The sequence below is a fragment of the Rissa tridactyla genome, chromosome 3, assembly GCF_028500815.1.
Source record: "Rissa tridactyla isolate bRisTri1 chromosome 3, bRisTri1.patW.cur.20221130, whole genome shotgun sequence".
Taxonomy (NCBI): domain Eukaryota; kingdom Metazoa; phylum Chordata; class Aves; order Charadriiformes; family Laridae; genus Rissa; species Rissa tridactyla.
In genome coordinates, this window is record NC_071468.1 from 41739971 (window position 1) to 41762438 (window position 22468).

The 22468-nt window shown below is 40.6% G+C and overlaps 1 long non-coding RNA gene across 1 annotated transcript; it reads right to left on the reverse strand.

Moving 5' to 3' along the window:
- Nucleotides 1–348: 348 nt before the first annotated feature.
- On the reverse strand, nt 349–20229 carry LOC128907910 (uncharacterized). Its single transcript, XR_008465786.1, has 5 exons — nt 20144–20229; nt 10234–10366; nt 6135–6295; nt 5382–5545; nt 349–2305 (listed from the first exon to the last, which is right to left on the reverse strand). It is a non-coding gene; the product is annotated as an uncharacterized LOC128907910 (long non-coding RNA).
- Nucleotides 20230–22468: the final 2239 nt, after the last annotated feature.

Sequence of the window (22468 nt, forward strand, 5' to 3'; positions counted from 1 at the left end):
AAGCATGAATTTGCTCCTTGAAAAAAATAAGTATAAATGTTCAGCAACAGATTTTTCTCCAGTCAGAGCTTTAATAGCTTCATTTTGTAATAAAACTGTTTCAGTAGTATCCCTCTGCTTCTGTTGAAGAAAGGCGGCTATGAAAGCAAACTGCATTCTGCGTTTTGTTAAATATTCACAGAGCTTTTTCCAAAACGCAGACTTCAAAAGCAGAAAGGAAACCAAACATGTCCCAATGTACTCAAATCTTAAGAACAAGTTAAAAACCCACCTTGACTTTCAAGAAACACAGGTTTCATTTACAAGGTTAAAAAAAAGTTCAAATTTATTTCCAAGGAAGCACAGCTAAGGAAATTCTTATAAGGTAACATATGCACAACTTCAAATTGCCAGCTAGAGACAGAGACACGTGACAAAACTAGTTCTGACTGCAAAAGGCACACTTTTGACCAGGAACGTTTGTTTCTTTTGCAATTGCCAACGTTTACGTCATCTTACTGAAAGTTGTTCTCTTTTACAGAAAAGATTCTGCACAGCTCTAATGCTCAAAAACATTTTCTAATATTCAGATAAACACATGCCATTTATTAGCCTCCTCCCACATACAGAAAATAGCATATATTCTGACATTCATGTAAGAAACAAATATCTAAAAAGAAAAAGGTTTCCTCAGTTGCTATGAAGGAAAGATCTTTGTGACGAGAAATTTCTGTATTTTCTCCCTTCTGTATATAACTTCAGAATACGTATAGCAAGTATGGGAGAGAGTTACCCAGCACTTAATTTATTTGTTGGGGTGTTTTTGTTTTGTTTTGATTTAGAAATAAATATTAGTCTAGATTAATTTCTGGTGAAAAATTCATCCAACTTATACCACCAATGAATTTAGTTTTATCAGTCAAAGCTAAAAAAACAAACAAAACCAAACCAAACAAAAAAACCACCACATTTTTAAAAGATGGCTGAGAATTTTTAAAGGTTCTGAGGTCCTCATGGATGGGTGATCTTAAAGCTTGAGATTTACTATTGAGCCCTTACATAAGATACAAAAAAACCCAAGGAAACAAAAAAACCCCGCTGTCCAGAGTTGTCAATTGTAGCACCTGATGGCAATAATATACAGGAATGGATCAATGTTATTTTTTCCCTCTTGCATTATGGATACTAGAAACTTGTTTTTAAAAAGTTTTTTAAATGATGTCTTGTACAAATAATGGAGGATCTGAGTGGAACAGAAATTTGTCAGATGCTGAAGTGAAGCTGTCTGTTTACAGAGCGGGATTTAGTGATGAAATCAGACTGTGGAGTTACCACTGACCTTCCATTTAGTATACCAAATGAATGACTCGGATGTAGTAGTTTTACGGGACAGATCCCAGGGACATACAGTCATTAATATTAACCAGATCTATTCGTTTACAAATGCTTTCTTATTGGCTTGATGAATAAATTCTGGTGCTTCAATGAACCCCGCCAGAAGAGCTGCTATGTCAAAGTACGTTTTAAAAATGGCAGTATGTTCTGGTTTTATGAAGAGTTTGGGGTTTTTTTTTGAGCAACTTGTAACGCAAAATAGCGGTCAGCCATCCTACAACCGGACTGGCAGCCTCAAGTTTCATTTGGTATAAATTATGGATTCATATTTTAATAACTGTTTAAAATGGCAACCGGCTTTGGTCTGTTACGTTACCCAAAAGACAAAGTGCATCCTTGGACTTCAGCAAGTAGGAAATTAAAACCATGAGATTCTCATTTGAAGCTGTTTATGGGGATTACAGCCAATTATTTGGTTTGGATTAGCACTGTTACTGTTTAACTAGGTTTGCCACAGCAGCCCCAATTCTGCCTTCAGATCCTTCTACCACTGTAAATAAATCTGGAGCAAATCTGTCACAGTGACTTCACATTGGTTTAGCAGGAATCGGAATCTAGACCAGTTTCCTCTTGCTTTAGCTCTCCTGAGTATCACCACTGTGCAGGGTGTTTCCAAACTTAACAGGGATTTGCATTCAGTGGTTTCTCACAGACCTAACAGGCATAATCCAAAAGATGCACTTTCTCTAAGCCTCTTCTAACTGGCATCGGTAACTCTGTCATATTAAAGGCAACTTCCTAAACAGAACAGCTTTATTCTTAAAGAATATAGACTGTAATTGTTGTTTGCTGCAAACATTTACTAGTGCCTTATTCATACAAGTTTTTGTTTAACTGTTCCTCATGCGAAGTCCTGATAAAGATCTTGTACCTGGTTCCGAGGCATACAGCGAACTTCCATATTGTGATGTTTACAGGTTAGTACCTAAAACTAGAGTCACAAAAAGACAAAAACTCAATGTGAGATGACATTCCAAACCACAAGCACATGTAAACCTATGCATTTTTATCAAAGCCCTGTTCTAGAATTATATTTCACAAATTACTCCTGTCTTCATTATCAACTAATCCACACCACAGTTGAATTCTTCTGTCCCGCCAAGGTGTAAAAATAAATAAAATCTGAATTCCCCCAACACCTGACTAATACCAAGAGAATAACTAAAGAAATTCCTTTAAGCACAGGATGAAGTCCAAAAATCATGCAGTAGCTGCTTGACAAATCTTCATGTTGAGTCTCAAGTTGCTTTGGGCCAGCTACCACTTTTTTCTGCCTGAAGCATGAACTAGTATCCACAACTGCTCTCACCTTCTCTCTGACAACCGGAAAAGCATGGATGACATGCCACAGCACAATGGCCATAGCTGTACCCTGACAGGAACAGATTCAAGTTTTGCCTGATTTTTTTTTTCTCCTCACTTTCTTCTAAAAATAACGCATCGTTGAACTGAATTTGGGGCCATGCTGTACAAAGTTTTACACAGTACAGGGCCCAACGTTCCCTCCAGTAAATCCAGGCTCTGCGGGTGGTTCAGAGGAGAGCTTGAGAAACAAGTTAAAGAAGTCTCAGAATGCTATTTAGAAGACCTACCCGTTGTTTGTTTTACTACTAGCTACCTAAATCCTACTCTTTGTTGAGTTTTGCATACATAAAAACTGAACAACTAACCTGTGCGTGAATGTTACCTGCCATTTAAGCCTAATCTAAGCAGAAACCCAGACAAAGCATTTATAGGATTTTTTTGTGACTTTAGTGGGTACTTAATGAAAATAGCGCAGACTTTCTCATTAAGATATCAGCTGGCTATTCCAGCTCTTCAAACTGAAGTCCTTTATAAATATCCCCATCTTGAATATCATGCACTTGACTCCTGAGAATGGCCTTACAATAGAAAGCGCTGAGTTCTGTTAAAGCCATTTTGGACTTCAAAATTAACCCTTCATTTTAATATGACAATACTGACTACATGTATAGTATGTTTCCAGATGGTCCAGATTGCTGGCACTGTGTTTTTCTTCCACTCCTATCCTTTCTGTGTGTATATATTCATGGGGTTTTTTTAATCACTGTTAATCCAATTCAATCTATGTAAAAAACAGAATGAATCCTTGGTATATTTAAAATTCACAACGATACCTCCTGAGTTGAATGCACCAGTAAACGTATTCCACTTTTGATACTGCAGAGTATAGTAGCTCAACTGATACTGTAGAGTGATTGCTTTTCTTAGCTGCAGTTTTTCACTTTAATTACTGCTGGATGTTATGTATGAATTTCTCCGTGTTGAATCAGGTTGCTCTTGCATTATCACTTTGCACAAATGCCTTAGAAGCTTGCCAAACTAGCATGTAAAAAAAGACCTCATTCAAAATAGTTTAGACAAGAAAAGAACTCATGTGCTTTACACTGTGTGGATGCTGAAGTCAGTAGATAAACTCCAGTCTTGTACTACAGTGGGGCTTTCTATTGCCCCTCCTGCTTGGATTAGCCCTGCATGGGCTTCAAAGAAAACGGCTGTCAAACTTGTGTGTTTGAATTAGCTTGAGATCAGGAATTTAAAGAGACTCTGAATGAAGAATCCAGCTGCACTGAGTGATTCAATGCAGTAACTTAAATGGGGGGTTTCATGAAAACACATTTCTATTCAGTATCTGTATGCCCCAACTGCATCAACACGCTAAGGTTAGGTTTTCCCTGAAAATCAAAATACACACAGGACAAAAATCAAGCTGCTGTGGCCCATTTCTGAAAACCCTGTTAGAATCAAATTTTAAGAGTGCAGTTCAATTCTGGTTGCAAATTATTCTGCTCTAGTCAATGGAGCTAGCTCTATTTTGTTCACAACAAATTCTACATGGCAATTTTACAGGGAGACTCAATAATTCTTTTTAATCCTGTAAAATGAACGTGATAATTTTTGCTTTAAGAACAGAAATAAGGTTGATTAATAGCTCATTCAGGCTACAGAATACAACAAAGTATAACAAAATGGCCAACCACTGTAGCATTCCAGAGGATTATTTTGTGCTGCATTATGTTTCATGGCCACAAACATGAATAAGACAAATTATATGTATTGCAATGGCATTGCATGAACACATATTGGGCATTGAATCTCACATAGCAATATCTGTCCCTCCCACAACAGCATAAAAGGGAACAGGGTAGATGGACAGGGGGGTAATAGCTATAGAGGCAAACCAACTTGAATCAGACTGCGCTAAGGGACTGGGTGCTGGCCTAAAAGCTCTGGGCTACGATCTCATTTTGCTCTTTCCCCCAAAAATACTGTATTTCTTATGCATCCACCTGGCTCTTTTTTATATGAGTGAACTCCCATGATCGTTTTCAGAATTAAGAGGAAACCTTTAAAAATTACGAACTTCACAGAAAGGAATCAGCATCAATAAAAGCTTGCCCCTGTATACTGAGAAGTAAATCTGTATTTGAAATGGGGCTCTTCCTTGTACATTAGAAGTTCCTAATGCTATATAAGCAAAGATTTACAACACAGCACACGCCTGCAAACTTCACAACGTATGCGGCATTTGCATATATTCTCTCAATATACAAATATAGTCAAGTCAGACAGATACCATTCTAAACTCCTAATAAATTGATGAAAACACACAAGTATCAGGCCATCAAAATTGGCAAATAAATTACACTCAAATGAAAAAAGCAAAAATCCCTCCAAACTATATAAAGGTCCTAAATTACTTACTTAGAAGTTGGAATTATTTTCAAATGTAACTTTGAGGTACTTAATGGGGATCTTAATGGGAAAGGAATCTTTATGTTAAAGATTAAAGGCATGCACCGTTATATGCAGCGTTGTCTAAGCAAGACAGCATATAACACATAAAATGAGAAGCTCTTCGAATGAAAGCGTGTGGAACAACATTTTATTGACTGACTTGCTAACAAACGTTTTCAAGTGGACTTGCTCAGTATTCCATTACTCCACATTAGTCCTTATTTGCATTTCTTCAAATTACACTGTACCTGCATTCATGTTTTTCTTGAAACTTGACAGAAAAGCAAGATGCTTCTGGAAGTGACAGCTGTTTCTTTCTAAACATCAGGGGGCTGCTTTTTTTATCTCACTTGTCCTCTCACTGTCTCCCGCTTCTTCAGCAACCCAGGCCACATTTTTCACTTGTCATTGCCTGAGGAGCAAAGAAAACAAGATATTTTAGTTATCTGCTCCTTATGAAAATTGCTGGCTGCTCATTATGCTTTTGCCCTTTGAGAGTTCCGTCACCTAATGCGATACCAGAGAAAGCATAATAAAGGAGGTCAAACACATAACTCCGGGTGCCTCATAATTCTTCACCTGGAGAGACACGTGTAAAATCTGGAAGAGAAGGGGACTGGGGGAAGGTAGAATGTTTGGCAAACTTTAAATGAGGTAGACGTTCTTCTGGTGATATAAATACCTCTTCTGGTGGCCACATTTTAGTCTAGTGTAAGCCATTCTTTACCATACAACCAGATTTGCAATGACCAAAATGCGCGGCTAACTAGCATGAAAAGGTGAGAGGTCAAACACCCCTTGTCTTCAGGAAATTAATTAATTTCTTCACTTTGTAAGAGGCGTGGAAGAGACAGGTAAAAATGGAAAGCGCACTGTCTCCTCTTTTCAAGGAATAGCCCAGGTTGCTGCAAGAAATAGAGCTGATAAGGTTTCTAAAAAAATAAAAAACCCAAAGATCCTACACATCCAACTTCTATTAATTCTCAAAAGGTGGTGCATACCTGTGGGAACTTGGGGCTCACAGCTTAGTGGCAAATCGTCAGGCTTCTCAGGAGAGCTCCTTTTCCTCCTCCTCACTATACTCAAGACAGCTGTGACATCTGCTTTTAGCAATCTCCAGATTCTTCAAAGAAATTTCCAAACTAGATGACAAGACTTTTCCCTGTGGAAAGAAAAATGAGTGGGAGATTCAGTGAGGAACCCCAAGAACTTAGTGCAAATATTAATGTGCGTTAGAAATCAGGATCCAACCAGGACGCATTCTCATTTTTGCAACATTTAAAAAAATAAATGAGAACTGGAAAAAGAATGAGAGGCTAGTGCAGTACCACAGATTAATGAAGTTGAAATTTATAAATCAAAATGCTGTTACGTTGTGGACAGCCCCCACAGCTAAACTGCTGTTCTTAATATGGCAGAGATGCAGTGAAGAATCTGTGAACCACTAGCTTTGGTATGTTGTACAAAGGTTTCTGCATTCAAAAGTCTTATGTCCATCTATGGCTGTACACAGCTTACAAGGTAGGCCAAAAAAAAATGGGGTTCTGTGTATATTTATACAAACCCTACTGCCAAATTATCATTAAAAAAAGCCACTTCTCACAGCATTTGTGTCTTCAGATGTCAACACAGAGATCTTAGTGAACAAATCTGGAGAAAGGCGGAAAAGCAACATCTGTGGCAGCAAGCAAGCCAAATAAAATAAACTGTAAGCCCATTTTCCAAGTGCCAGCTGATACAATAAAAGCACTCAGATCCCCCATATCATATTCCAAATGTCCTTGTATCAGACTCCAAATACAGAACTGAGGCTCCACACGCACATATGCACAGAGACACATCCTCAGAGGAAAAACGAGTGTATCTGCCAGAAGAGCTTGGAACATCTCTAGTACAATTACTTGTTCCACTGCTGCCCTACTCTTAAATAAGACCAACAGGAAATAGTACAGCTCTTGCTGGAAAGGACCACGTGCCCTTTAATAGAAAACAGGAATATGCACACATGAAGAGACTCCGAATAATGAACTACGAAAGTAAACTCCTGGCCACAGCACAGAAGTACATTAATGTAACCGTTTCTGATAGCACTTACCAAAGCCATCTACTAGCCTTTTCATTCCCACATTACATGTGTGCCAAAGCTCACTTCTTCAAAAAAAAAACCAACCAACCAAAAAAAAAACAAAAACAAACCCCACAAAAACAAAGGGCAATGTTTCTCTCTGAGTTAAACATTACAGAGAGGATTTTTTTTTTTTTTTTTTAAACAGAGAGAACAGCAAGCACTGCCCCAATTCTCTCTTCCCTTTCCTCGCTCCCCTTTTTCATTGGCAAATGTTTCTGCCTCTTGTCTTTTTCCTTTTCAAGCTATTTCCTACATGCTGTTTCTGAAACCCTTGCTGCTTCGTACACAGGGATGAATCCCTGCAACTTGCATCACTGGTGCTGTAACATCCTACAAGGTTACTTCCACAGCTTTACCTGAAGTGCTCAGAAAAAGGCAGTACATGCACATGTTGTTTAAAGACACACAAATTACTATATATGAAGACAAGGGGAGTCAGGACAAAAGCAGAACACAGGCACTACTGGAAAAATATCTGGATGGGGAAAAGCTTTTAAGTCATACTCCTCAATCTGGTTTTGTCTTGGCACATCCGAAACCTGTATCAGGATCGAGAGCCCGAGTTTGCAAACCTCACACAACTAACGCAAGCCTTGCCTCCAGGGATTTTGTTCACTGTTGTCCTGGAGTCACACACCATGTTAACCTGCCAAGCTGGGCAATAACAGGCAAGTCAAAACCACAGACAACTTCAAGCCACATGACCTCAACTTTACCCTCCAGGTGGCATTCAGCCACAGAGAGGGTGTAATCTGGGCAGTGTCATCTTGAGACAGTTAAGATGGTCCAAGCTCACCATTGTTTGTAACACCACCACCTTCAAAAGAGTAAATGAAGAAAGAAGACCTCTCTGCAAACATATTTTACATCTCTGAGTGTGACTTTGGCATTGCATTGTATTTCTCTACACAATCTAAAAGTAGCAGGAGTCCTTTGTAAAGTTTGCAGAGCAAAAAGGATGTGTACTATATGTTTACTACTATACCTCTCCTTATGGAATAAAATATCAAATAGAAAAATCCGTCTAAACTTATTTTGAAAACTGCATGGCCAGCTTATGCAGTAGCTAGATGTGTGGCAAGGCTGCAGAGTTACTCTCTAAGGAGAATACAATAAATATGCTTATATATTTTGTTCAGTTCAAGCATTGCGTCTCCAAGTTCTACTGTGAGAAGTACGGGTAACTTCTCACTATCCTTCCTATTTCAAAACACAGTATTTATCACAGATGTGTACAATACAGTGGCATAGCTTAGGCCTGTTATATAGGTCAGTATCTGCAATGCACACGAGAACATAGTTTGCCACTGCAAAGGAGAGTGGCTGCAAAATCTATTTTGGATAATCCAATTTATATTTGAGGAAATCAATGTGTGGTCATTTCTAGAACTGTGAATATAAGGCAACTGCTGCATGCTTGTATATTTGATGAGTTTTATTATACTATATCCTTATATGAATGCCTATGCAGTGTAAATGCTTTAATATAAGATACTGAACCGTTTTTTTACACATTATTTTCTAAATGATGCTACATTTTACTGCATGTTTATCCATTTTTTGTGTTGGTACAAAGTGCAAGCAGGCAGACACATGATTTTAATAACTTACACAGCAGCTATTCAAATCCTTATAAATCATTATAAAAACATATTCTTATGTAAAGACTTTTAATTTGGCAAGAAATGTACTTCCTTTAGACAATGGGCTTGGTTCACAGCAATAGCTGTGTAATTAATGTTTACTTATTACAGAAAAAAAAAACCAGAGTCTGTAAATGGGGCTATACACTCTGCTGCAAACCACTATGTCAGTATGTTTTCAAATCTTTGAAAATGTAATTAATCTACATTTATGAGGAAAACAGATGACCTGTCCTGATTCAAGTTGAAAAACAGTACTTTAATTGAAAGAGTCCAAAACTGAGCAGCTATTGTGTTTGGTGCTGCAGGATGACAATGTAGCAATCTTTTTTTTTTTTCTTTTTTTTTAAAAACAGTAATTTCTCATGACCTTAATACAATGAGTTCACCTTATTTGACTGTGAACTGGGCCCACTGTTTACAGTGTTACTATACGTAACCAAAGTTCAGTGTAATTACCAGAATTGAGCGGATTCATTCTTTATGAAGAAGAAAAAAAAAAAAGAAGAGGCTGACTGGTTTTGCTAAGGTTTTGGAGAGGTGGCTTGGTAGAGCGTTGCTGCTGTACCAGTGCATTTTAAACATAAGGAAATCACGGGCTGAAAGACTGATGGCTAAGACAGCATTGTCTGTGGTAATCTATTATAATGCTGGAAACTAAGTTACCAATGATGTAACAGTAAATCAAGGAATTAATGCATTAGTTTAAAGATATGTAAATATTTATTTAATGCTGTGACATGGTAGCTATCATTTTTCACTGCTTTGATATCCAAGGATTCCTAGTACTACACGAATGTAATTTCATCCGCTTCATTTTTTAGTTTCAGTCCTTTCATTCAAAGCAAAGTAACTCCTATTTCTTTGTACGGCACTGAAATAAAAGAATCTTGTTTCAGTACATAATGTTTTTCTTATTCTTCCTGGTCTGTCTCCATCAGTGTTTGTTTCTATGAGCAGTAAATCACAGATACTAGTCCCTAGCTCCCAGTCTTCTGAACGTAACACATACCAAAGGCAAACCCGGCAACACAGAGAAACCAGCGTGTGCCTCCAGCTAAGGCTCTGCGAAGCCTGAGCAGCGCTGGCACTGGGTGACTGTCAGCATCTAGCAAACTTCACAGCTATCAGAACACAGGTCTCCTGTACCTCTGTTTTAGGCTTCAGACACATGACACTTAAATCTCATTTTTAGGCACATCAGTCTCTACATCTCTCAGGCTGTATCCATCCTACATGCTCACATTAAAGAGACTTTAGGGCTTTAAAGCAGTCTTGCTGACTATATTAGTAAATAAAACATGGGCATGGTACAAGCTTGAACAGTACCTAGTATCATCCGAATTATTTGTTAGCATAGTTGTCCTTCACACTGGTCCACAACAGACAGTGCCCAGGTGCAGCACTATGGGCAAGATGTATTAGTAACTGTCCTCCTCGATGCAGTCTGGCCACAGCTACCCTGTGGAAAAAGAGGAAAAGGACAGATTAGGCACTTCGATGTCAATCAGGCCGAATCACATAGCTATACAGCCAAGGAACTGCTCCTGGCTTCTTTTGTTCGTTAGATGCAACTATTCACACCCCTAAAATTGTCACATTCCAAATTTGAACCTTAGCAGCAAGTCTTGGTGTCAAACAAAAGCACAGCATTCTCCAGGATACAGTTTACCTGTGAGCACTCAAACCCAGCAGCAAAATCCACCCATCTCCGCACTTCCAATTCTCCCCTGACTGAACAATACCAATTGCTATTGTTAACACTGTCTTATTATCCAAGCCAGAGAAAACAGTATTTATCAGAGTAGATCTTGTAATACTAGGAAAAAAGCTAAAAAAATAAAAGACAGCTTGCCAGTGTCTGTTAAATTCTAGAAGAAATAATTTAAAACTGTCTGATCTGAACTCTGCCAAAATCCTCACTCTGTGCTTTGAGCCGCAGCCTTTTCTTGGGGTTGTAGGCAGGAGGCAAGGTAGAAATGTGGAAGGAAAAAAGATGTTATGTAGGGTGATGAAATCGAAGCACCTGAAGCCTGAGCAATCCAATGGCCTTTTACAAGGGAGTGACTGCATCAGTGGACAGGGAGGAACTACAGATGTCATCTACCTGGACTTCTGTTAAGGCCTTGGATATGGTCCCCCACAACATTCTTGCTGCTACATTGAAGAGATACAGTCCAAGCCCGCATCCAAATGGAAACCGGTAATGAGTGGTGCCACTCAAGGGTCTGTACTGGAACCAGTATAATACCTTCATCAACAATGTAGGCAGCAGGATTGAGTACACCCTCAGCAAGTTTGTAGGTGACACCAAGCTGAGTGGTGCAGATGATTTGCTAGAGGGAAGGAAGACCACATCCAGATGGACTTTGACAAGCTTGAGGAGCGGGCCCATGCAAACCTCATGACGTTCAACAAGCAGACTGTAGGATGAATGGATTTAGAGTAATGCTGCTGAGAAGGGCTTGGAGATATCAGTGCATGAAAAACTGGGCATTAGCTGGCAATGTGCCCCTGCAGCCCAGAAAGCTAACTGTATCCCGGACTGCATAAAAAGAAATTTTTTTATGATGAGGGTGGCGAGACACTGGAACATGTTACCCAGATAAGCTGTCGATGCCACGAAGTGTTTGAGGTCAGGTGGGACAGGACTTTGAGCAACCTCTTCTGGTGAAAGATGTCCCTGCCCGTGGCAAGGGGGTTGATTTAAATGATCTTTAAAATTCCCTTCCAAACCATTCTAGGATTCTGTGATGCTGCAGTAAGTTACTTGAGTAACTCAGCTTATCAGTAAAGGAGACATTCACATTGCTTACAGTCTTCTGATTTATTTCTTGTACACTATACAATTCATCTGAAAGTAGCTGCTTCTATAGCAACACAGCAGTGGACACAGTTTCTATGTTAACAAATAATTATTGTTGTACAGAATAATTCATAGCGTAAAAAAGCACGTGCGCTTAGACTGACCTCTGACACAGGCAAAAAACATTAAGTGTAAAAATGTTCAGAATATTTTCATACTTCGACATTTGCACAGAATGATTTAAAAGGAAGAGCAGTTTATTCTCCCTTTGCATTTATTACTTTCTCTATACAACAGGCTTGTTGGCCTGTTCCACATCAGTGTGTGTGTGTCTGCATCCCTCTCCCCTTCCCTCCCATGCTTTCAGTTCCAGTGCCCCACTCCTGGTTGTTCTCCTCAATGCCCAAGCAGTTTGCTCTAGATAGAGCTGTAAATGATAGCATAGCCTGAGTTAATGTATGCTGTAGTACACTATATGTCCCAGGATTTTATTTGCTGTTCTAATTCAATATAAGGTAAGGTTTCCAACCTCCCACCAGATCTGAACTCCAGACTTTGAAAGCTTAGTATACAAAAGGAAAAAGAAAAAACATATGATAGCCCAGATCTCTTTACATGTCCCAAGAACTGAGTTACAGAAATAATGACGATACTAACAAACCTAAAGACCCTGATGCTTAGGAGAGTAAAGCCTTTTCCACAAAAAGGTGCTGTTGTGGACAAAGCAGTCTACCATGAAGGATATACACATAGAGGTGTAAAAATGTTGGCTATGGGTGTTAACGGCCTAGTCTGCCTTCCACCAAAGTGCGGGCTACACAGACTATGGGAAAAACAGAACCGGGACTGAAAAACCAGCAACGAAGTTGACTCAAAACATTTCAATACTTCAGATAAACATTATGTTATTGGGAGGATCCTGTAAATAAATTCTAAGATGTCCACACCTTATTACACTAATCTCTACTTCCATTAGGTACCCCTTTCACTAGCAGAAGGCTGCAACTCTCAGTTCTCCTAACAAGAATGACGATCAACAAACAACACTTAGCCAGACCACCGTGATCTGTGCAACATGATGCTCTCTTCTAGTAGATTCAGATTAAGATCCCAGTTTGAATCTGGGAAATCAGGCACTACCCTGGATTTCTCATTTCCCAGGAGACTGCCAGAGCCACTGGGATTTTCTGTTGCAGGGACTGCTCTCACATTCTTTTAAGACTACAGGAGTCCTAAACAACACAAATCCCCCTCTGATTGCCTTCTAAAAAATATCTAGCCAGGTCTAGTGCTAAGTAATTCACTGTATGGATAGATTCATGTTCCCCGTAGTTCGAAAATGAGAACACTAAGCAGCAGATAACAACTAAACAGAACAGGTGAAGACTGACAGGAGATGAGACAAAACAGAAACTGGAGATATCCACTGCTCTCAGGAGCATGCGCTTTTCTAAGAGCTGGTTTATGTTTTTACCAGAAAGGGAGCTTTTGAATGCACAGGTCACAATGAGGTAAGATATAGCTGGAGAGACTTTGAGCCACAGCTCCGCACACAACACTTGAAGAGATTTCTTCACTAAATGCAACAGGAGTGACAAGTTCAGAACAAGGAAAAAGAACCAATTCCCGTGCGGAGAAGCATTACCTTAATTCCAAAGCTACTCATGTCCCCACTTTATTCTAACAGTATCAGAGCACCTCACTTTCACATTTCTCATGCTTTTTGCGAGACAATTATTCTACTTGATCAATTATTATTTTAGTGCCCATTTTCACAGAAAATTAAGTATACGCTTAATACCAAAAATCTGCATCTAGGAACTCAATATTCGCATATACAGCTTCATAACAATAATATGAAGTAGGAAACAAAATTTTAGTCCTGTTTACAGACAATGAACAACTTTAGTTGCTTACTGTGCACTGTACCACAAAGAAGGTAGTTTGCAAAATACACAAAATTCAAATTCAGATGGTGACCTCTATTATCATCTGAGATTTCCTTTACAAATACGCATTCTCTCTAGAGAGATATGCATGGAAATGTTCAGATGCATTCCATGAGAATACCCAAAAAATTTCAAGCCCAGTAGCTGAAAATAAACGAACCGTAGTGTCCCAGCTACAGGGACAGCTACCACTGGACTTTACTGAGCAGGAATGGATATTATCCCATTCCCTGACTTTGACAGCATTCAACAGGGTTTGTGCCCCAGTGGAATGAGATGATGCTGGTGACGTGGATGGGTCCCCTCTCCACTCCAAATCATTTGCAGTAGTGTATAACTAACACCTGCTTTTTACAAGACTGTCCTAAACAGGCCACATCTCAAATATCACAGATAATGCTTACGTACAATACTAGAACATTTTTAAAAGGATACAGCTCTTTTAGACATGATCTCCATCTCCAAACCTGCACAAACCTTTTACCAATTAAAGTAGGGCCCTGATCCCCAAAGGTGTTGACATCTCCAACTCAGAATTTTCAGTTCCCTCCAGAAAGAGTTTTTTTGCTAACCTTTCATTAATTTTTGAGCACCAATACTCATTTCTCACCAAGTGCCACATGTATTCAAGCAATACGCTGCACTGAAAGAACCCAGCAAGTGACAGCACATGCCACTGAAGAGCAACAGCAAATCAGCTACTGTGTGCCCTTGGACTTCACTAACACCTTTGGCATTAAGTACCATAACAAAAAAAAAAAAAAAAAAGCAGCCATTTTCTTTCACATGCTGGTCCCTTACTAGTACATTCTTTAAAGGAGCAGTCTATCCCTGGTTAAATGACTCCTGAACTGCATACACCTGTTGCCCCAACACAAAACTCTGGTCCACCTAGAGAACTTTAAGCTTCAGGCTGGAGTAATCCAGGTCAATGGAAACTGGATTATAGAATTCTACAAGAGAGACAGAAAAATGCTCAGAACAGGCATTTGGCTCATTACAGTAAATCTTCCCCAAATCACTTCATTCCTACAGTCTCACAACCAATGGTGAAACAGCGTCCCCAACACGATGCACAGGACTGAACAGCAATAACCCACGTTGCAGTGCTCCCATGTCTCAACTTTTTCCTCTGAACAAAGTACTACCTGGAGACAGAAGAGGGATAGCCTCCTTCAGCCCTTGCATAGGCTCGTTCAGCCTGCAGTTTAAAATGCTTTAGTGATACATAAACTAGATAATGCAAAGATGAAACCACAAATCAGAGTTCAATACCAAAAAGTCATGCTCATGTTCCAGCCACTACCCTGTATCCTTTTTATGGCTACAGTCAGTATCGAACCAGCATGGCAGTAAGTTCTTAGCTGGATTTTACTGATCATGTAATATAATACTCCCGAAGACTATGTTCAGCCTGCCAACAGAATGCTAACAGATCTCCAAGGGGTTTATGAGTTACCTGAAAGGTCATGTCTTCTGTAGCAGAACCAGCTTAACAAGCTCATTTTAAGGGCTTTTAAATACTTAGAGCAACTCAGCTCACGCAGAACTGTCATAACAGTACAGTCCAAGAACATCTGCAGGGCCATGCTTGAGTTACAGACCTGGCCATACAAGCTCATTTCTAACCAAAAGTGCCATTTAAATCAATGGCGTAACTCCAGGGAGCACCAAAGGACAGTACGTTCATTTCTGTTAATATTGATACAGTATTTAGTGTCGAAAATACTCAGAACTTGTAGGGGTGGCCCATTCAAAATGGACAGTGGTTATACTAGCAGCACAGTAAGTACTTTACAGAGAAGTAAAGCAGCAAAGTCTACACCTAGTCATTTTCAATCCAAGAATACACTCCTGAACCCTTTCAGTTTTACAAAAAGGTCTTTTGATCTACAAGCACAGAAAAATGAAATGGGTGAGACTGTGGCATCAGCTTAAAAAAAAAGTTATATATACAATCAAAACAGCATTCCAAGCTGTGGCTTCCACAACACCCTGTAAAATCTGCTCCCCAACTTTGTTTTTAAGTATCAAACTGACACAGAATCACCTTTTAAAAACATCATTTTCTTGATCACCTTACTTGGAGAAAAACATTGTTCTAAATCAATACAATGTATTCAGCCAGGTCACCAGACTCCCTAAACAGCTGGATGCTGCAACCTGACCTCTTTAGATCCCTATCTTAGTGCTTGCAAGAAAATGGTGCAAGAGAGTAAAAGCCTGTACTCCATCACCGATCTATAATCTGACCAAAGTCTGTACAGCAGAAGTCAGTTTTCACACTAAAAGGTTAAACTTATCTTTGTGTCTCACATTTTTCACTGTTACAATGCCTTGTCAGAATTAATGCCCCCACCGTGTTTTTCTATGTGTTATAGAGGGAGCTGTTTGACATGCATGATGAAAGTCACTCAAACAGGACAAGTGAAAAAACATCTACGTTAGAGGGCAACAAACAATTTAAACTTTAGTGAGAGAGCAATCCAAGAAAATAAGCGGAATCCTGAACTGCACCATACCGGCAAAGGGCATGGCAGGCTAGCATAAATGGGAAAGTGGAAAAAATAATGAACTCAGAGGAAAGAGTTGAATTATTAAAATCCCTAGCCCCAGTCTGTCAGATCTCCTGACAAGTTTTAGAAGGACAGAGGCTTCTTCAAACCCTCTTGTTGGTGAATTCCCATACTGGGAGCCTGAGAGCAGGAACAACAGGGTGGGACCAAACCCTGCAAGATGAGGCCCCACAACCACAGAACAGCAGCAGTAACATTTCGCCTATCGAACTGACAGCAGCAACTCCAACCCTGGTAAAGCTGCTTTGGCAAACTCCAGCAGACACTTCTAGGTATTCGTTCCACCGCTAGGTCTAAGTCACAACACGCTTGGAGTCTCAAGCCTTCTGAAAACTTTTTCCTGAAAGTACTTTAACTAAAACATTTGATGGAGTAAGCCAAGTAAGAAAGAGGCTACAAAAGCCAATTACTTTTCTAGTTTGGCTACAACTGTATCTGCAATACAACAAAAGATGAAGTAGAAACTTTAAAATTTTAATAAGAATGAAACACTTTGAAGATACTGGCTTATTTACCTTTGAATAGCCAAATGAAAGGATCAGAACAGACACTAAAAAGTATGCTTTACAGGAAAATGTTTTTAAATGGCCTGTTTTTCCTGTGAACCTAAAGTAAAAAACGCATTAGAATAATCTAAAAATAAAACATAACAAGGAATGAAATCGTAAAATTACGATCTTTAGTACTTGAAGTCCATATTGTCAGGAATGCACATTGCTGCCTTTGGCATACTGCGGTGAGACACATTAATAATAAATGCCAGGACTAGAAGTTCAAACAAGATGGAGCTTGTTCCATTGCCATTTTTATAAGGAAGAAACAGAAAAGTCACCTCTCACAAATTTTATTTATATACCCTGTAATTTTTTATTTGCAATTCCAGCAAGATGAATAACATGGAAGGTGGGTTTACTATCATTGTGGCTTCTGGAATGCATACAGGATTGAACAGGAATGACATTAATAGCAAAGAAATTAATGAGAGAATCAGGAGCTCCCATCTGGAAGTGGGAAGCATCAATATAAAGACACTGCCAAAGTGATCCCGCTTGGTCTTCTCCCCACTTGATATTGTGCACCTGTTGTACACAAGTCTCCTTCAGAATAAAGCAGATTCTCTAACAAAGCCAAAACCTGAGGAAGGAAGTGCTCACATTAGGCCCGACACAAATTAGCGTTTCCACAGGATGCAAAAGCGTTTACATGGAACAAAGGATATTCTCTGCAAGGACCAGAAAGGTTTCACTTGTCAGACTGACTAGTCATTTATTACCAAAAATAACTATTTTAACACCTTAGCTCAGCTCTGAGGTCAAGCCAAAGGCCTCTGGAGCACCAGTCAATCAAAAGTAAATCCCAGTTGTCCCAATGACCGCAACAACGTGCACAGGAACTCCAAGTCCCAGTGAGACTGTACACCATCCTGCTAGATTAGGAATTGTTTGCTCTGAAGTATATCATTTAAGAGATTGCCAAAGATCAGTACTGTCATAGCTGAAAGGAGCAACAGCTCACATTAGGAATTTGTAGGTTGGTTTGCCATCGCAAGAGTACTCAATGATGAAAGTCTGAGTAAATTCATAGCACATCCTTTAATTTATGTATCTGTGCCAGTTCTGGGCTACAGTAGGTCATAAAAAGCATGAGATCAGAACCCAAACAAAAATGACTACATCTCATAGTACCAGTTATTAGAGATCTGACTGTAATTTAAACAGATGGAAGCAAAGAGCAAGCTTTTACTGCTCGTTTTGGCGCTCTCAAGAGTACTTGAAGAAGTCACCTCTTCTTTCAAATAATAAAAAGAAAAGTTTGTACGCTGTGGAAAAGGAATTGTAAAACGGTACTATTAGAGAAAGAAACAACTTTTGTTGTAGCAGTAGTGCATATAGGAATTACCACGGTGTCACGTCCAGTACAAACAGAGCGGTCTAGCATGCTAAAGTATTAGGTACTCCCAGGTGGCACAAAGATATTCTTACATCCTTTGCTTTACCCTGGAACTACATCTCCTGATCGTCCCATAGCACGAGGTACCAATTTTCTGCCAGCTGCTCTCCTAGACTTATACATTGCTGGTAAAGCTCTTTTCCTCAAATGTGCTGGTGTTCCCAGCAGGAGCAAACCTACAGCTAACCAGAATTACTTTGTACAAACAGCATCATGGGTGATAAGCAAGAAAGGTACAAAGCCGATAAATCCATAAAGTATAAATCACCTAATGCATCATGTAGCTTTTAACAGGTCTTTTGCTTTGCTCTGTGGGAGAGAATGACTACTTCCTTCCTCATCAAAGCTCCAATTCAAATCCCACAAGATTTACTAAGACACTTTTAGTTCCCAAACACATTTTTTTGATTGACCTGCTCCAACATGCTTCCACCTTCCCAGAATAACAGTGGGAAATTATGGGAAATTTGATTTAAAGAAACCTGCCAATTTGAGAAGGATGATGTTACAAGCACGCCTAGCACCATGTTATTTTTATATTGCTTCATCCTATGTGACGTCCAAGCTCAAGCAAAGGAAAATAATCTACTCATCAGCATTGTACAGTACTTTTCAGCTGCTACACTGAGCAGCTCACCTGTCAGCACACCTCCACAGGCCTGCTATAAGGGCTAGGGCCAATATCAAGAATAATCAGACTTCGTAAATGCTCTCCCTCAACGTTTTACACCTATTAGCTCCCAAGACAAGGGGAGATAGCAATAAGGCAACAAAGACTTGCTCAGACTCAAGATGTTTTCTGATCACATCTACTAAGTTATGGAAGGCTACCAGGCTGAATGTGCCTCCAAAAGAAAAAAAGCTGGATGGCAGTCCATGTGGCATCATTCTCTGGGCTTTTGCCTGTCTCCATGAAAGAACTTTATTGTTTCATTTTATTTCAAACTCATTTTAGAGAAAAAGAGTAAATCACTGGAAGAGAAGTCACTGTCACAAAGTAATACCCTGAAATAATGGAATTATCACCCTGTTATAAACAAAGGCTGACGTTCAGGTCTCTCAGTTCCTTAGCAAATTACCTAAACATTGTGCAAAACATGGTAACTTTTAATTTGCACTGCGGCCTGTCCTTGTACAGATTAATTAAGGTTCTCCCTTATTTTCTAGTGTGTTACAATCAACAGGGCAGCAGCGAACTAACCTGGAATCAGAGGTAGCACAAGACTCCAGAAGTAAAGCAATAAAGCTAAATGAGAAAAAATGAGATTCTTCCAATTTCCCACCACCTGACAGCAGCTTCACTGCATGGCAACCACATTCCCATCACGAAGTGAGCTTCCAGAAAGGCAACCTATGCTATTAAGAAAACAACCACATTGGTATCTTTGCAGGAAACACCACCAATATTCACTGCTGTTTACCTACTTTAGATTCACTGAGACACGTGGTTCGGCAAGAAAGGCCCAGACGTGTTCTTGTGCAGAGGTCCATTACTGGTTCAAATAAGAAGACTGATCCAGCTTCTTGCCTCTAAAATGAAAACACTAAGTTGGTTGTACCCTGCTGCAAGCCACGGCATGGGCAAAATGAAGCAGCCAAAGTCAGCAACATCAGAAGTCAACTTAGCTACAGGACCTTATTATTAGCATGAACCTTATTATTAGCATGATCCAATTCAAGGGGTTCAACATTTCTGGTTAAAACAACGGTTTTTTGCACAAATTAGACTCATAAAAGCCTGCAATGCCCCTGAAAGTATTTTCTGCCCTGGAACGACCTTCCAGCGCATCAGCTCTACTACAACAAACACACTCAGAACGTTAAACCCAGAGATTTAGGAGGCTAGCACCCCACTCCCCGGGTTTTGCCTGATTCCCAACACCCGTGCAAAATGAGCACGAAGCCCCAACGCCCTGACCCAGCCCACAAAAGCCCCGGCCCCCCGCGCACCCCCTCACCTGCTCGCAGTGCCATCGAGGACAGCCAGGGGTCCTCCGGAGCCGCCTGCCCCTGCCAGCGACCGCGCCACCGAGACGAAAAGGCCCTGCCTACTCCCCTACCGGCACACGGAGGAGGCCACCTCCCACAGGCGGCTCTGGAAAGTTCTGCGGCCCAGCCGGGTGAGGCAGGGCCGGGGGCAGGCTCTGCCCACCCCCGCGCGGCCGCCGCCATGTTGTGCAACGCGCCCCCGCCTTCCCCCGCGCACTGGCGCTAATATGGCGGTGTGGGCGATCCGGTGGTTACGCCATTGTACAGTGGTGCTTTTCAGTCGCGGTTACAGAACTGAGGAGGGAGGAGGATGCTTCGTTAGGCTTCTCAGTTATTTCCTGTCAAAAAATGTAGGTCTTCTGAGAAGCAGCTCTTGAGCTAGAGGAAAAAATGGGCTGGTCTTGCCCTTCTGCTGGCCCTTTCCTTCCTCTGCCAAGCTGATGAAAAATAGCCTTTCTAGCAGAAACGTTGTGTGGAAAATGAATAGCTCTTCTCCCTGCACGGTAATTTGCCATGCAGGAGAGTGGCCTGTGCAGTTCAGTGGCCTGGGTACACGTTGTTGTAATAAAGAAATCCATGCTACGGAAAAGCCTGGGATCTGAATTGGAAAAGAAAAGCTTAAGTAAACCTGAGCTTCAAAACAGCAGCAGTGCTTCCTGCTGGATACCCTGAGGATGAGGGTAATGGCCAGTTGGCTCCCGCGCTCCCCTGCGAGCCCAGGGAGGAAGCAGGGAGCAAGGCACAGTGGCTCTGCTTTTCCCACTGGCGTCTCCCGCAGCCTGGAGCAGCGTTCGGTCCCCTCGTGTCCCCTCCTGGTGAGGGACTGCAGCAGTGCCATTTCTCTATGGGACGGGTTCCTTTGTTTCTGGCAAGGATACACCTGTATTTCATTTCTCTGGGAAAGAACAAGGGCAGTTTCTCTGCAGTGATTTAATTTGAGATCCCTTTTCAGTCCCCAGACTTGCTCAGGCTATTGCTCTGGGCAGCAGATTAGTCTATGGGAAAGAGTGTAATGAAAAGCTGGCATTGGTGAGGGCTGTTACAGCAAGCAGGAGGCTGTGGAGGAACACAGTGAAAGGCAAACAAAGCACAGGAAAAATACTAAGGGGGGAAAAAATCCTTCGTTGGCCAAGTTAACACCATATGTCATTTGCACTTATAAATCTGTGGCCTGTATTCAGCCCTGGTGCCATGGGGCAAAAACACCATAGTCAGTGTGGAAGGGAACTCAATAGGTTATCTTGGGCATCTTTCTTCTTTGCAGGGTTAAAAGTTAGTCCCTGTAATTCAGATGCACAGGGTCAGAGCTTACTATCCCTTCTTTTACCACAACAGTGACCAAACCAATCCCTGTGTATTCACACCCCTTGAAATCTTGGTTGCGGCAACCTGAAAGATTTAATAGAAACTGAATTTGTGAATTTGTTTCATTAAGTAATTGGAGAAAGTTCAGCCTGAGTTTGTAAACCCCTTTAATGATGCTAATCACCTCCTTGTTGCTGTCTGTGTTGACTTGCAATCCTGGCTTTGCTTGTCATTTAAATGCACAGAGTGCCTCGCCTCTAGGTGAAGTTAAGAGTCTGCACAGTGCATGTCTCAAACCAAAGAATTGAGGGCTGCAAAAATAATGAATCCTCACACATCAATACTGACTGGGTACAACCTTTCTGTCACATTCACCCCAGCCATCTGGGGACAGTTACAGGATAAGAGTCTTGGTGGCAGCTCTGGCCTATGCAAGAATCTACACTGAGCTGAATGCCCTCTTTGCTATCCGAAGAGGGAAGCCCAGAAGCCCTAGATGCTTTTCTTTCTGTGTATATGCCCTGTCCTGCCTTGAAAATAGCTATGCGTTAGGGTATTTGGAGAATTGAACTTAAGCCTGTGCCATTTTTAAATTTAGGAGCAAAATTCTCTCTGACTTACCCAGCAGATTCATATTTCATCCTCCTCAAGCATCTGAAATGGCCTTTCTTTTTGGGATGTATCCATGCATGTCCTATAAGGGGCAAAATAAAGGCTTCTACCATTATGCAATTTTGAGTTGGAGTTAACACATTAAAAATAAAGCTGCTCACAAGAAATAAGAGGTTTCTGTTGGCAGTAGATCTTTTCATTTAACCTTTTCAGTTTCATACAGGGCTTCTGTTCACACAGATGCGGGGAGATCCACAGATGGTCACCAGCAGAAAACCGAGCTTTCAGAGAGGGTTCATTGCAAACCTGTGCTGTGTTATGTGTAACACTCTGCAAATTATCCTAATAGTCATGGAAATGAGTTCTATTTGTCATGA